General features: G+C 44.7%; 1 protein-coding gene across 1 annotated transcript in view; it reads left to right on the top strand.

The window, feature by feature from the left end:
* The first annotated feature begins 5,187 nt into the window (after positions 1 to 5,187).
* Positions 5,188 to 8,457, top strand: part of ABCA7 (ATP binding cassette subfamily A member 7) — an 82,868-nt gene continuing 79,598 nt past the window's right edge. Inside the window, exon 1 of the mRNA XM_081895335.1 lies at positions 5,188 to 5,324. The gene's annotated coding sequence lies outside the window, so the exon portion shown is untranslated. The remainder of the gene's footprint in view (positions 5,325 to 8,457) is intronic.

Genomic DNA, 8,457 nt, shown 5'->3' with positions numbered 1-8,457 from the left:
ATTGTCATCTGACATAAGCCATTTGCTGAGTCAACCCGTTGAAACCCTGGCCGATTGATTTTCCAGTGGGTTTACTCGGAGCGAAATGCACTCTGATGGCATTAACAACAACAATAATTTATTATTTATACCTCACCCATCTGGCTGGGCTTCCCCAGCCACTCTGAGCGGCTTCCAACAAAATATTAAAATGCAGTAATGCAGCAAATATTAAAACCTTCCCTAAACAGGGCTGCCTTCAGATGTCTTCTAAAAGTCAGATAGTTGCTTATTTCCTTGACATCTGGTGGGAGGGTGTTCCACATGGTGGGTGCCACCACCGAGAAGGCCCTCTGCCTGGTTCCCTGCAACCTCACTTCTCGCAGTGAGGGAACCTCCAGAAGGCCCTCGGGAGATGGACCCCGGTGTCCGGGCTGGACGTTGGGGGTGGAGATGCTCCTTCAGGTCTACTGGGCCGTTTAGGGCTTTCAAGGTCAGCACCAACACTTTGAATTGTGCTCAGTAACGTTCTGTTACAGATGCTTTAGCTGAGATTCCTGCATTTCATGGGGTTGGACTAGATGAACGCTGGGGGTCCCCTTCCAACTTGACAATTCCACGAGGCTCCCGAGAGCCAGAGATAAATTGGGCTGGGCAGGGAAAATAAACCTGGTGTCGTGCAATCGCTTTCCTGAACTGGCGAGGAATCCTGTGTTGTCCTCAGACCACAATGTTCACAACCATATGGTCTAGAAAACTCTGCAAATCCTGGGTTGTTGTGTGTGTTTTTTGTAGCAATAAAACAGTAAAGCCTTCTGTGCTCACATGGAACGGTGGTGTACACATATAGCCTTTAGAATTTCCCCCACTTTAAAAAAACAATCATAATTATTCTGCAAGGTCAATTTGATTTTGTTTCCTTGCTGGAACCTGAATTATGCAAAATTGACGACCCTTCGCATGCATTTTATTGGTGTTTTTTCAGAACGGAGGCCCTTTGTTTTATTTTTGGTGCAAGGGATATTAACGTCGATGCAGGCATGTGTATAAGCAAGGGGCGAACCAGGAAAAGGAAGATTAACTGGAGGGAAGGGGCCAGAAACTCCACTGGCTTTAAGGACAATACCTATTTTCTAAGTGCGTCCGTCACGGGGACTAGAAACTTAGATTAATATTTTTTTAAACTACAAAGCAGAGTCCTGTGGAATCTGTGGCAGATTGCACACCGAAACTTGGCTTGTGGGAAGTAAAAAAAAATACATTTTTAAATCTACAGCACTTAACGCGGTTCAGTTCACCTTGGTGCCTTCGATTTTGAAGTCAGGTTGAAAGCTTTGCTTGCTGCTAGACCTTGACGTTCAGTCAAAACTGCAGCCTTGCAAATTTCTCGATTCGCATGTCGACGACGATACTTAGCAAAAGCTCATTTGCAAGTTCAAATTGTCGCAAGAAGGGCGAGATCCGGATTTAATATTTTTAGGAAGATCTAGCTGCCGTCCCTGTCCTTGGGGATTTTTGATTCCGCTGGGATCTCTATCGCTGTAGCCTATTTGCGTAGTGCTTGGGGCAGCAGAGGTCTTATATTATGGGATAACGGTTGCCTAACCCAAAGAGGTCTAGCGGCTTGAAAAGGCTTTCAAAAATTGCAACTTCTCTTTCTCTCCCCCCTTCTCCTCAGAGGCCTTCGGCGCCCATTCCTTGCTGCTAAATAACTATTTTTAAGGGACCAAGAATTCTTCCTTTCCTAAATAAAACCAAAGCTCCTCTTTTTTAGAAGAAAGAAATTGAAAATAAGTTTGTAAGCCTTTATATAATGCTTTAAAGGATCTATTTTTGTTGTTGCGACGCTGAGGGACCAGTATGTTGTTGTTTTAAAAATATGTCCGCACATCTTAAATCTTTTATAAGCATTCCATCAAATAGCCTTAATTTCTCTGTAGGGAATCTTATGATGATACGAGTCACTAAATTGCCTGTTTGCTAATGGATGTGGGAAAAGTCCAGAAAGACCACAGTCGAGGAACCCGTTAGATTTCCCAAACTTTCTCAAATTTGGGTCTCCGGTTCTCGTTGGACTACAACTCCCATCACCCCAAGCTTAGCCAGACCTGTGGTCATGGACGATGGGAATTGTAGTCTTAAAAAAACCAAACCCAAGTTTGGGGAAAGTAGAAAGCTATAGTCCACTAAGATGTTTCCTACTAGCTCATACTCTCGAGTAGACCTATATGTGAACGTCTCGTCGATTTCTGTGGGTCTGCTCTCAGTAGGGCTCTGGGGGGATAGTTGCAGACTTCGGAGCTACACAGATCTCTAGAGGACTTACTCCAAATACTTAATATCTGCAGAATCTGATCTGTGTCTCTTCAGAGACAAAGGCTGTTTCTGATTCCAGAGGTGAGAGGGAACACTAGCCGCCTATGAACAACTCATATCGCCCATCCACAATCTCCTGCAATCAGTGCTTTTTTCCTTTAAATAATAATAATAATTTTAATTTTTCTTTAAAAAGCATTTACTCGAGAAAATCACCATTTTACCGTTCAAATCGGGGGAAACCAAATACGGTAAATGGACAAAAGTAAGTACAAAGATTCACAAAATGTTTAGAAGGAAAGAAAAGCACTGATTTCAGCAGTAATAATAAAACCAGCAATACAAAAAAGAAATATCTAACCCAGCGCAGATCAACTGGGATGTAAATATTAAAAATAAGTTGGTGAGGCTTATTGGGGTCTCTGCCATTCTGCGTACCCCCAGGAAAAAAGCACGGGTCTGCAATTCTTATTTTGTCGCAGAAGTCTCTTGGCTTGCACTCGCTGCAATAGCAGGGGCGCTAGTCCTCAGGAACATGTTTTTAGCAAACCTTGAGGCCAATGCCATTCCTTGTGTGTTTCTTAATTTTTAAAAAAGGCTTCTTCACCCCCCCCCAAAATGTGGCTCTTTCTTCATTGCTAAATGTCCTCATTTTTTTTTAACGGAAACTGGACAGTCTTCCCCCATAACTTTACGGATAACAGCCGCAAATTTCTTTTCCTTGGTGGAGAGTGGGCTGTGTTTTATCCTGTGAAACGGAAGAGGGACGTAACTGGGACAAAAAAATAAATAAATGTGAAACTGCAATATTTGAATATCAGCAATAAAATGCTTTAAAAGCAGAACAAACCTTGGTGTGCGTGTTTTTTCCCCCAGTTGTGTGTGTCTGCGCAAAAGGGTGATAACATTGTGTGTTTTGATTACCGTATTTTTCGCACCATAGGACGCACTTTTTCCCCTCCAAAAATGAAGGGGAAATGTGTGTGCGTCCTATGGTGCGAATGCAGGCTTTCGCTGAAGCCTGGAGAGTGAGAGGGGTCGGTGCGCACCAACCCCTCATGCTCTCCAGGCTTCGCACACCTCTCCGCAAGCAGTGGGAGCCCAGCGCTGGGCTCCCGCTGCTTGCGGAGAGGTGCCTGCATGCCGAAGCCTGGGCGCGCTGAGCTCAGCGCGTCCAGGCTTCGCGGACCTCTCCGCAAGCAGCGGGAGCGCTCCCGCTGCTTGCGGAGAGGTGCCTGTTTGAGGGCTGGGGTCGGGGGAAGCTCTAGCTTCCCCCGCCCCAGCCCCGCACCTGGGGGGGAAATAATTTTTCCCCCTTTATTTCCCCCCCAAAAAACTGGGTGCGCCCTATGGTCCGGTGCGCCCTATGGTGCGAAAAATACGGTATATTAGGGCTGGGTGATACCTGGTTTTCCATTTTGCAATACGCCATCCGCTAAACATCTTGACACACGGATAGATCAGAAAAGTCTTTACAGTGGCACCTTGGTTCTCACACTTAATCCGGAAGTCTGTTTCAAAACCAAGGCGTTCCAAAACCAAGGAGCGCTTTCCCCTAGAAAGTAAGGCAAAACGGATTAATCCGCTCCAGACTTTTAAAAACAACCTCTAAAACAGCAATTTAACATGGATTTTACTATCTAACCAGACCATGGATCCATAAAATGAAAGCAATAAACAATGCGCTGTGCTATAAAATAAATAAGGCAGTATTGTAGATGATAAAAATTAAAATTATGTATATGCACACTGTGTGTTTTTATATATATAATACAAACACATAGTGTATGTGTATACCCTATGTGTTTTATACACACACACACACACACACACACATAATACACACAGAGTATATGTGTGTGTGTGTATACACACAAACACTGGGTATTTATATATATAAATATATTGTTGAGTCGTTTAGTCGTGTCCGCCTCTTTGTGACCCTCTGGACCAGAGCACGCCAGGCCCTCCTGTCTTCCACTGCCTCCCCCAGTTTGGTCAAACTCATGTTTGTAGCTTCCAGAACACTGTCCCACCATCTCGTCCTCCGTTGTCCCCTTCTCCTTGCGCCCTCCATCTTTCCCAACATCAGGGTCTTTTCCAGGGAGTCTTCTCTTCTCCTGAGGTGGCCAAAGTCTTGGAGCCTCAGCTTCAGGATCTGTCCTTCCCGTCAGCACTCAGGGCTGATTTCCTTCAGAATGGAGAGGTTTGATCTTCTTGCAGTCCATGGGACTCTCCAGAGTCTCCTCCAGCACCAGAATTCAAAAGCATCCATTCTCCGGCCATCAGCCTTCTTGATGGTCCAGCTCTCACTTCCATACATCACTACTGGGAAAACCAGAGCTTTTACTATACGGACCTTTGTTGGCAAGGTGATGTCTCTGCTTTTTAAGATGCTGTCTAGGTTTCTCATCGCTTTATAAAAATATATATAAACTGAGATCAATAATTGCAATCACCTATGTATGACAGCTGTGTCCTTTATACAGTTTTTTTATGTGCTGCAAGCCGGCCCAGAGTGGCTGGAGAAACCAAGCCAGATGGGCAAGGTATAATAATAATAATAATAATAATAATAATAATAATAATAATAATAAATAATTTTTATTTATATCCCGCCCTCCCCAGCCGAAGCTGGGCTCAGGGCAGCTAACAACAATCAAAATAATCCCAACATTCTAAAAACATTCATTATAAAATTTATTAAAATCAAATTAAAATCATAAATCATAAAGCATAAATCATAAAATCACCACTATCACCACCATCATCAAAATAAGACTGCTGCGTCACCTTTAAGGATGCTGAGGCTGACGTCACGCGCCCTCCAGTAACCCCTCCGCTTTAAATAGGGGCGGGGCCTCCGCCCACCGGCGTTCCAAATCCGAACGCCGGCCGGCGAGGGGGCGTGGCTTTGCTTACACAACTCCCTTTGATCCTCCGCCGCTGTTGCGAACAATGCGGGGGAGAGGCGGCCAGGGGGTCTCCCCTTAAAGGGGCCGCGCCGCAAAAAAAAAGGAGCCGGGCAGGTAAGAAATCAATCAATCAATCAATCAATCAATCAATCAGTTGAAACCCCCTTGAAGGGAGCTGGGTTTAGGGAGGGGGGGGCGGGGAACGGATACCTTAGGAAATATTTTCCCCACCTTTCATTATTAATATTAATTATTATTATTATTATTTACTGAATTTTTATACCTGGGGTTCTCAGGGCGGTGCGTAGAATAAAATCAAGAGCAAGGGTTAAAACCTTTTAACTCCCCCCGCCCTCCAAACACCCCAACTTTCAGGTCACTCTTTTAAAATATAAATTACAGTATATTTGATTCCCTCCCCCCTTTCTTTTTTCTTTTTTCTTTTTCCTCCTGTGATGAGGCTGCAATTTTAATGTTTCAATATTTTAATTGTTGTATTTTAATCTTGTTTCTAAGTTGTATTCATTCAACTTGTTTTTATTATTGCTTGTTAGCCGCTCTGAGCCTGGACTTGGCTGGGGAGGGCGGGGTATAAATAAAAAATTATTATTATTATTATTATTTGTTGAATTTATATATAATCCTATACCAGGAGGTCTCAGGGCGGTTCACCGAACGAAATCAAAATATAAAATCCCAAAATATATAATCAACAACAACAACAACCCAATAACCCTCCCAACCTCCCCCCCCCACATTTTAAGTCCCCCACCCTCCTAACACCTCAAAGGGACCCAACTTCCAGGTCACTTTTAAAATATAAATTATATGCTGCATTTTCTCTCACTCCCCACCCGCTGTTTTTTGCTATTTGTTTTGTGTTTTTGTTTCTGCAACACTTTTTGTTTTTGTTTCCGTGATGGATTGATTTTGTGACTTCAGTACATCGTTTATTGCTTTCATTTGATGGATCAATGGTCTCGTCAGATAGCTTAGTCCTGCTGGCCACATGACCCGGAAGCTGTATGCCAGCTCCCTCGGCCAATAAAGCAAGATGAGCACCGCAACCCCAGAGTTGGCCGTGACTGGACCTAATGTTCAGGGGTCCCATTACCTTTACCTGATGTAGAAGCGTACAGCTTCTGGGTCATGTGGCCAGCAGGACTAAGCCGCTTCTGGCGAACCAGAGCAGCGCATGGAAACGCCGTTTACCTTCCCGCCGGAGTGGTACCTATTTATCTACTTGCACTTTGACGTGCTTTCGAACTGCTAGGTTGGCAGGAGCAGGGACTGAGCAACGTGACTTCACCCCGTCATTGCGGGGATTCAAACCACCAACCTTTGGATCAGCAAGTCCTAGGCTCTGTGGTTTAACCCACAGCGCCACCCACGTCCCACTACCTTGGCCAGCAAAGCAAGATGAGCGCCGCAACCCCAGAGTCAGTCACGACTGGACCTAATGGTCAGGGGTCCCTTTACCTCACGTGGAAGCAAGGCCTGGGAACAGAGGGAGAGCCTTTAGATCTCAAGGTCTCTGAGCCTAAACAAAGTTCAGCTGTGCTGGCCTCCTGTCAATCAGGAGATATATTCTCACCATTCAGCCATTGGTAAATTGGTAATTAACCTAAAGAGATGATTGGTCCCTAGCCTGTTCTCCAGGTGGGTTTGCAAGGATAAAGGATTTGGGAGTCTAGATGCAAAGTGCAGAACGTCTTGCCCTGGTGCTGTTTGACCAGTGAAAGGACTCATGACTGCTAGCTGTGTTTTGAACTGTTGTTGCTGCGTGAGTATAATTTTAGCTAGTTACATTTTACAACGTTTTTATTTTCTGTTTGTAACCTTCAAGGAAACGTGCAACTTTGTGAGTGGCTTGTTTAATAAACTTGGAAAAGGACATTTTGTGTTTTGTACTGTGATAGGAGTCTTAGATGTAGGTATGATGTATCTGGGAGTGGTTTTGATCTAAAGGTAAAGGGACCCCTGACCATTAGGTCCAGCCATGGCCGACTCTGGGGTTGCGGTGCTCATCTCGCTTTACTGGCCGAGGGAGCCGGTGTACAGCTTCTGGGTCATGTGGCCAGCAGGACTAAGCCGCTTCTGGCGAACCAGAGCAGTGCACGGAAAGGCTGTTTACCTTCCCGCTGGAGCGGTACCTATTTATCTACTTGCACTTTGAGGTGCTTTCGAACTGCTAGGTTGGCAGGAGCAGGGACCGAGCAACGGGAGCTCACCCCGTGGTGAGGATTCGAACCGCTGACCTTCTGATCAGCAAGCCCTAGGCTCTGTGGTTCAGAATATTTTTTTCTTGTTTTCCTCCTCCAAAAACTAGGTGCGTTTTGTGGTCTGGTGCATTTTATAGAGCAAAAAATACGGTATATTGGGAAGTTGTTCCTCTGGACACTTCTTTAATGTAGATGCGGCATTTCAGATACCCGGGTTTCAAAACAGCCCAGATCATTAAGGTTTCTTGGAATTCCTGGTCTGAGGCTGATGGTGGGATTATTGATGGCTTCCTGGCAAATGTTTCTGAAGCCATGCATTAAGTGCGCATTAACAGTCTTTTAAAAACCATCTTCAAAGCTCCAAGTCGCAAGACACCATAGCACAAAGGATAGTAAAGGGCTGAGTCCCCCAAAAACCTCCCTTAAAAGTTCCTGGTTATAAATGTTATTGTTATTACTACCTTGGGTCTCAAACTTAATCCGTTCCGGAAATCCGTTCCAAAACCAAGGCGCGCTGCTTTCCCATAGAAAGCAATGCAGAATGGATTAATCCATTCCAGACTTTTAAAAACAACCCCTAAAACAGCAATCGAACATGGATTTTACTATCTAACCAGACCATCGATCCATAAAACGAAAGCGATAATCAATGTACTGCAGTCACGCAGTTGATCCATCAGTAGCTGAACTGGGTTCCGCACAGCCACAAAAACAAAACGAAAAAGAGTCGCAAAAACGCAAAGTAAATAGCAAAAACAGACAGACCTCAGGGTAACACTCAAAATGGAGCACGTTCGGCTTCCGAAAAACGTTCACAAACCGGAACACTTACTTCTGGGTTTGCAGCGTTTGGGTTCCAAGTTGTTTGAGTACCAAGGCGTTTGAGAACCAAGGGACCCCTGTATTATAAAATCCAGTATATAACTACGTTATATACCAGGGGTCAGCAAACTTTTTCAGCAGGGGGCCGGTCCAATGTCCCTCAGACCTTGTTGGGGGCCGGACTATATTTTTTGGGGGAAATA

This window comes from Podarcis melisellensis (assembly GCF_964234715.1).
Source record: "Podarcis melisellensis genome assembly, chromosome: 18".
NCBI classification, from domain to species: domain Eukaryota; kingdom Metazoa; phylum Chordata; class Lepidosauria; order Squamata; family Lacertidae; genus Podarcis; species Podarcis melisellensis.
This window is presented reverse-complemented; position numbering and strand designations above follow the sequence as displayed.